Source organism: Neovison vison, chromosome 3 (assembly GCF_020171115.1).
Source record: "Neovison vison isolate M4711 chromosome 3, ASM_NN_V1, whole genome shotgun sequence".
NCBI classification, from domain to species: Eukaryota; Metazoa; Chordata; class Mammalia; order Carnivora; family Mustelidae; genus Neogale; species Neogale vison.
The window spans coordinates 21,328,878-21,337,104 of NC_058093.1; the positions used below are offsets into that span (position 1 = coordinate 21,328,878).

An 8,227-nucleotide genomic window follows, 5' to 3' on the forward strand; every position below is an offset into this window, starting at 1 on the left:
CACCTTACACCAGTTAGAATGGCCAAAATTAACAAAACAGGAAACAACATGTGTTGGAGAGGATGTGGAGAAAGGGGAACCCTCTTACACTGTTGGTGGGAATGCAAGTTGGTGCAGCCTCTTTGGAGAACAGTGTGGAGATTCCTCAAGAAATTAAAAATAGAGCTTCCCTACGACCCTGCAATTGCACTCCTGGGTATTTACCCCAAAGATACAGATGTCGTGAAAAGAAGGGCCATCTGTACCCCAATGTTTATAGCAGCAATGGCCACAGTCGCCAAACTATGGAAAGAACCAAGATGCCCTTCAACGGATGAATGGATAAGGAAGATGTGGTCCATATACACTATGGAGTATTATGCCTCCATCAGAAAGGACGAATATCCAACTTTTGTAGCAACATGGACGGGACTGGAAGAGATTATGCTGAGTGAAATCAGTCAAGCAGAGAGAGTCAATTATCATATGGTTTCACTCATTTGTGGAGCATAACCAATAGCATGGAGGACAAGGGGCGTTAGAGAGGAGTAGGGAATTTGGGTAAATTGGAAGGGGAGGTGAACCATGAGAGACTATGGACTCTGAAAAACAGTCTGAGGGGTTTGAAGTGGCGGGGGGGTGGGAGGTTGGGGTACCAGGTGGTGGGTATTATAGAGGGCACAGCTTGCATGGAGCACTGGGTGTGGTGAAAAAATAATGAATACTGTTTTTCTGAAAATAAATAAATTGGGAAAAAAAAAAAAATGAAGCTAATGTACATAAACCTTTCTGTCTTTGAGAATTGATCACATTTACTTCATATAATTTTTTCCTTTTTTACTAGTTACTTCGAAGTTTTACACCTATTGCTGGGTAAATTTAAGGATAGTTACAAATATATTTCACTATGAACTTCAACAATTAAGCAGTTTCTACTGGCTTCTCCTTAAGAAAGCTGAACATTCAAGTACACGTTTACCTTCTCCCTCTCATTTCCTTGAATTTGTTCATATAATCTGGAATTTTGGATTCAGACTATTATGTCTTTCATTATGTATCTTCTTCGAAAACCATTTCTTAACACTGGCAATAATTATTTGCATAATTTTCAACTTTGTCTTAAATTTTACATTTCCTCTTCCTCAAGTTCTTTATTCTGATTTGGATGGCTCACATCCTTGAATGAAAATTTAAAAACAAGGTTTCTAGCAATTTCACCTCACCATACAGCCTGTGCACATGGGTTGTTCGAAGTTCCTGGATCTCCTTTCAATGACGATACTCCTCTATCATTGTGGAGATTCAGGCAAGACTGGGTTTCTTTCTTTTTTTTTTTTTAATTTTATTTATTTATTTGGCAGACAGGCTGAGAGGCAGGCACAGAGAGAGAGGGAGAAAGCAGGCTCCCTGCCGAGCAGAGAGCCCGATGCGGGGCTCGATCCCAGGACTCTGGGATCATGACCTGAGCGGAAGGCAGAGGCTTAACCCACTGAGCCACCCAGGCACCCCGAGATTGGGTTTCTTCTCACAGTTCTTGTTCTATCCCTTTCTCATTTCCATTTCATCTTCTGAATGAGAGGATTTTCCTGGGAATGGAAGGACAAGACAGAATCCATTTTGTCATCTAGTTGGCTTTCCCTATGCCTTGCTTCTGGAGTTGCTTCCCTCTCACTTTTTTTTTTTTTTTTAGCTGCAGAATTTGCTCAGAATGTGAATGTTTGGGCATGACTCAGTTTCCCTCAGAGGTAGTAAGAGTCATTCATATACTCAGGAAATGCCTTAAGCCGTCATCAAACTGAATTCTGGGAGTTAGACGTGGATAGACCCAGCAGTAGTGCTTAATAAATATTTGTTGAATAAATAATGTGTGAGTTCCAATTAAAGTAGGGGCAGAAAACTGTACTATCCTGGGTTTTCCTACACAGAGAAAACGCTGGCTCATAAGAAATGCCTTAATTCATCTTTGCCATGTCCCTTGTTGATAGGTTTCTGAGGAAAAATTATTCATGTTTCCTTAATTAATTTTACAATGATTCTGTATCCAAAAATTGGATGATTTTTTATTGAAATGAATTTTATTTGGTAAAATGTTGCTAATCAATGTAGATAACATGTAATAAGTATCAATATGCACCTGTCATCATCAAATATTTCTAAAATACCCAGGAAGTGCTTTTAATTACTTAATTTAATGACAAATGTTTGCAAAATTCTCTCTGAAAGCATTAGTATTTAGTGTGTAGTGTGGACTCTCTGGACAGGCACATTGTCTTTCCAACTGGAGATTTTGAGGCAGTGCAAGCTCTCTTTCAAACAGAGTGCCATTGCACTTAATTGAAGGCCATTGGAGAATACAATGGGGCTTAAAGTGGTATTTGTATAATTAGTTCTAAATGCATCTTGTTAATTATGTGAGAGATTCAAAGGGAAAAGGAACAAGGCTTCAGCTATGGTATTAAAACAAACGCCAGCAGAATATTTTTGAACTCTTTTTCCGAGCCTATTCTCTGTTCTCAGAGATCATGTGAACAGTATTCTGTTTTCCTAAGCAGCGCAGAATAAAATGAATGAAGGGAACAGTCCAAGAAAATGATTCTGGGGCCTGCTCAGCACAATGACATCTGGGATCAGGAAGACTTTTCTACTAGAAATCTAGATGACTCAACAATATAGTGCTTTATCGCTTAAGTACACTTGAGTCTGGAGGCTATTAATGCATGATTAGAGGGGTATCTTCTGGAAGCTGATATTACCCATCTAATCATTTTTTAACAAATACAGTGGTGCTGTAATCGTAGCGTTTGTATCATTTTGTACTCGAGTTTCATCAACAGCTATACCAACTTATATTTTTCCTTTCTGCTTTGTCATAACTCTTGCTCAAATTTTAAATGAGAAGAATTATTAATCATTGAAAGGAATGAGTGTCACAAGAGTCTAAAGTGTGTGTGGTGCAACACCAGATTATAGGTGCAGACTTGGATTTGACAACCTTTGTGTGGCCTTCCTTGCCAGAATTCTGAAGAATTCTCCAGACATATTTAAAACTGCCTACACTCTAGACATCTGACTCTGAACCCCTCCTGGCCTTTGACCTTATTTTCCATTCTTAAATCAACGTGAATTTTGGTGGCTTGTTTTCCTCTTTTACCTTAAGGTCTAGATTTAATGCCGTTGAAAAGAGCCTGCTCCTGTTTGTCTTTTGCCAAAGTCCTTATGAGGCTCACAAGCTTATTTTTAATTTCTAGAGAAAGAGGTAAGGAAAGGTACCAAAAAAAAAAAACAAAAAACAAAAACAAAAACACAAAAACAAAACACACACACACACACAAACAGAGAGGCGTCCTTAATTCCCTCCAAAAGCAACGGCCTGACCTTCTGTTTCCCTTCATTTGGTTCCATTCAGATTTTGTCTGACATCCAAAAGGGAGTGGGAAATATATCTGTGTCCCATTTACTACACCAAGCGCCAGCAAGGGAGAGACAGGAGAATTGTAGAGAGAACACCATGTAAGGGAGAATTCTGGGAGGAACAGAGTTCTAGAAAGTGTTTGCCCTAGTTCCTTTCCACTCTCTCTTTAGGATTTAGCACACACGGCTCATGTGTGTTTCTTAAGACTCCATTTTGCCCAAGGCTTGTAACTCTGGGCTTCTGCTCCTTGCAAAAAATGCAGGACAGGAGAATGGGAGGTCAGTGTTGACCCACTGAGGGTCACTTTTATTGCTGTTTCAATGGTCCATGCTGAGTATTTGAATATGTAATGCAGAACACCTATCAAGTATATTGTCTGTAATTTAACTTAACAATGAGGGTCTCCTTTATTTATGTATTTATTTTTTAAAGTAGGCTCCAAGTCCAGTGTGGATCCCAGTGTGGGGCTTGAATTCATGGCCCTGAGTTTAAGACCTGAGCTAAGATCAAGAGGTAGATGCTTAACCAACTGAGCCACCCAGACGCTGCTGTGATTTAATTCTAAATACTTGAATACTTGAAAACACAAGTATGATGTGTATGTATATGTTTTACTGTATATGTTGTACTGTAGTATATACTCAGGGAGCAGGAACACATCACTGTTCTTCAGTGTTTGAAAGACCCTCTTCTGGAGTCTGTACTTCAGAGATGACAAGCATTCAAACGAAGCTCTCTGAACCTACATTAGAGAGTTCATTACCCAGCATGAGAGAAGTTAGAAATGCTTCCGTGTTGAACTGAGTGGTGCTAAAGATGTATGGTCTGTCTAGAAATATAGAACAGGTACCTCTACAAAAGGACTTATAAATATGGAGAAATCAAAAATATCCTTTGAAAGGTGTTCTATTTCCAGGACTCATTTGTTTCTGGTCCCCACAACTTAACCAGGAATTCAGCCGGCTTCGCTGACCAGAAAGCTGATGATCCTGCCATTAGAGCACCATCATCTCTGCCCCGGGTCACCATTTGGTGTAAGGTGCTCGTTCTGATGCCTGAGGGACCATGAGCTGGACTTCACAGAGCCTCCCAGAATAGGCTGTACGCCTGGATAGATGCTTTTGTGACTGCTGGTCACATTTGTTTGTATAAATGACAGAATTCTATCTTCGGATTTCCTTTTCTAGATAATATGCAGACGTGGCAGCCAGGTTACAAGAAGATAGGGCTCTTATTGTTAGAGGCTACTAATACCTGCCAAAAGGGTTGAATGACTGTGAAGATCAAATTGGCTTGGGTCACTTTGCAATGCCAAAAAGAATGTTGATAAAAATAAGGCTCAACAAACACTGCCTCTTTTCGATGGGATGGCTGTAACTGATTTTCCAAACTGAAAAGCTTTTGATAGTGAAAAGGGCATGATTAATAATTAAGCTGGATACAGGGGTTAGGGGGGTGCCGGGCTGGCTGTGTCATGAAGCGTGTGGCTTCGAAACAGGTTGTGATCCCAGGGTCCTGGGATCGAGCCCCACATGGGGCTCCCTGCTTCGTGGGAAACCTGCTTCTCCCTCTCCCACTCTTGTATTCCTACTTTTCTCTCTCTCTCTCCATCAAATAAATGAGTAAAGTATTTTTTAAAAAATTAAGCCAGATACAATAGGCATTTATCAGGACACTCCCAACATGTGTGTTCATCTAACTTCTTGAGACCCTATATACCTGCCACTGTGCTAAGTCCTAAGGAGGAAAGCTGAATATATTTGCCTTTATAGTGGACAGCGGCTGGTGAGAGTCCTGGGGGACAATGACCAGCAGAGTGTAATTCCTATATCCATCACATTCACCTTCAAAATTCCCATTTTCTCTACTAGATAGTTTTATATCTAAATAGAAGAGCAGAGAAGCGCAATTTTCCTGGGGCCTGCCCCATTTTCATCCCGATGAAGTCTTTATTAATCTTTGAAATCTGTGTTCCAATTCATTTGAAAATATTCACTTTTCATGACCTGAACCGAAGGCAGAGGCTTTAACCTACTGAGCCACCCAGGTGCCCCAGTGGTTGTCACATTTTATATTTGGTCTCAAACGCTTTGAATTCAAAGGCTCCGGACACTGCTCTAGCAGCAGGGATTGGCGATTTCTTGCTAGGACTCCAAGGACAGTGAGAATGTTAGCGGGGGTAAGGAGCAAACTGCAAGGTAGTAGGATAATATCGCGTAAAAGAACAAGCACGTCCCAGCCCAGCTCTTCTTCTTCCTCCTTTCTTCCAGAAGTGATAAATAACCGGTTACATCTGTAACACCTTGCTGTCCAAAATAAATGAGTAAATAAGTAAGTAAGTAAGTAAATAAATAAATAAATAAATAAGTATGATTTACTGAGTACTTACTTAGGCGCCTGGAAGTCAAGTGTCTTGCTAGGTTTTTTTTTGTTTTATTTTTTTGTACTTTACATATGTTATCCTATGGGACCCTCACAACCACTCTATAGTAGTGCAGAGCAGGATCACAGGACACCATTTTACCCTTGGGGAATTGAAAGACCCAGAAATGCTAAATAATTTGCCCCAAATCACACAATTTATAAGCATAAGAACCAGGGTTCAAATCTTCTGCCAGAAACGGAAACGCTATTCCAGTGCAAACTTCTCATCTACACAATAAAAGATGGACATATCATTGGTGAAAAACCTTGGTTGGCCTGGATTTTCTCCAGTCAACAGCACTCATTTGCAATTTACAGCTAGTGAGGCAGACAGGAAGTGGGGAGGAGAAAGCCAACAGTAATTGGAATTGCCTCTTTTTACTCGTTATTCATCTGCCTATATGTTATTTATGTTTTTGTGGGTAATATATGAGCTTGCAGAGAGGAGCCGTTTCCTGTCGCTATACTGTAGGAGAAGAGTCTTACTGACGCCAGAACAATGCCATTTGCAGGTTATTGTGGCTATAGAATTTCTTTTGCTGTTAGGAATTCCAAGAGATATCTACACAGAGAAGTAAAAGGAGAGAGATGAACCAATTAGCTGGAGATATAAATAAATATTTATGTGAACCCTAGGAAACTGTGGTTTTGTAGGTCAAAAAACAGTACATATAAAAAAACAAACAAACAAACAAACCAACCAGTAGAATATCAGCAAGGTTATGATTCAACTACTACCGCGGTGTAAGAAAATTTGTGATTTGAGTACTAGCTCTCTTCAAAGACGCGATGAAATCTTACTCTCTAACTCTACACCCTAGGCTGTCTCTAGAAACAGAGTCTATGTGCTCACTTTTCAATCCGATCTTGAAAAAGACCCTTTTAACTCTACACAGTCACCTAGTGGACTCTTTGAAAGACTTCATTAATTTATTTTTGAAGGGAGAGGATTTTAAGCCCGCCAAGACGAGGAGACGGCCTCTGCGATGTTATGGGACAGTTGGACAACTGGTTTGCTGGACGGGTATGGTATGTGGCGTTTCCACTTGAGGAAGCTTCGCTCAGCGATATGGCAGCTTGGGCTTCACCAGTGAGACAGTGCCGGGCCTTAAAATGGGAGCAAAGGGACTTGGGGACTAAAATAAAACTAAACCAAATGGTGGAAACATGCTCAACTCCTTAATTTATCTGATTAGAGCCAACAGGCGCCGCAGCGTAGAACATTTGCTCCCACCCCAAATGCCATTAAGAAGCAGTGAACTATTTCTAGGCTTGGCTCCAGACTGATGAGGGATGAACTAACAGTGGATTTAGTTTCAGCTTGGAGTCCTTGTGAAATGGTGGCAGAGTGCAGTCACGGCAGAAGTCTGTAGGCATCAAGTGTTCCCAAGAGCACATACTGCCTGGGAGAGATTTCCCCGCTTCTAAGAAATAGTCCTGTAACCCCAGCCCAGCCCAACCCCAACTCTTGCCTTATATTTTTTTGCTTTATTCTTTTCATACAGGCACATGGTCGCTTAGACATTAGAGTTTTGAGTAGAGCTTGTTAATGTGTACAAGGCTCGCTTAGCGTACCTAGCTTAGTACAGTAGTTAATTGCCTACTAAAATTGCAGTGTGACTGTAGAAGTTATAGAAACGGGGCAAAACTATCTTTTGTTGTAGTTACCAGTCAGAAAAAAAAATTAGAAGACTTTGATTTAGGGCAGTATAGAAATCCCACCAACCCCCCCTGACCTGCCCCCAAATCAGCAGGCTTGTGCCTGCCCCCTTCCCACTTCCCTCCATCATCTGCTGCCAGCTGTGTGTCCTTGAATTCCTTAACCACTTTGGGACTGACTGTTCACTCACTTACAAAAGGAAATGTTTGAAGATCTCTTTGGATTTTGAAAGTGCGAACATGTAAATGTTATGACTATAAATGTAAATGTAGCTTTTAAAAAGATTAAAGGTGCTGTAGAGGGAATTATTATATAAGAATCTTCGCAATATTATCCCTTTCCAACTCTGTTGGCTGATCAGTATTATTAATTCTATTTTACAGAAGTGTAGATGATTTTTCTGATAATTTACTTGAAATGTTTATTGAGCACCTGTGCTATTTACAGGAAGTGTATCCAGGTTCTTTGGTACCAAATCTTACATTATTTGGGGCACCATGTTTACAAAAACGGGATTACAAATACAACCTTAGGTGCAAAACTGAGTATTTATTTGGAATGAGAAAAGCAATCATAACCAGGTACTGAGGCTTACAGATTTAGTACTTTTCCTTCAAGCTCCCTTTAGGCAATTTATCGGAATTGCTTACATAGAAATGCGTCTAATTTCTTTACCTAACTAGAACATTCCACAGCTCCCAGCAACTTCTAGTGTTCAATGGAGCATATGAAAGTAAATATCCCCAAAGTTT

The 8,227-nt window shown here is 40.3% G+C and overlaps 1 long non-coding RNA gene across 1 annotated transcript in view; it reads left to right on the forward strand.

Annotated features, from left to right (window-relative positions):
- LOC122902264 overlaps positions 1–6,817 on the forward strand; it is a 107,396-nt gene extending 100,579 nt beyond the window's left edge. The window contains exon 7 of the long non-coding RNA XR_006383786.1: positions 6,758–6,817. This is a non-coding gene — a long non-coding RNA (uncharacterized LOC122902264). The remainder of the gene's footprint in view (positions 1–6,757) is intronic.
- Positions 6,818–8,227: the final 1,410 nt, after the last annotated feature.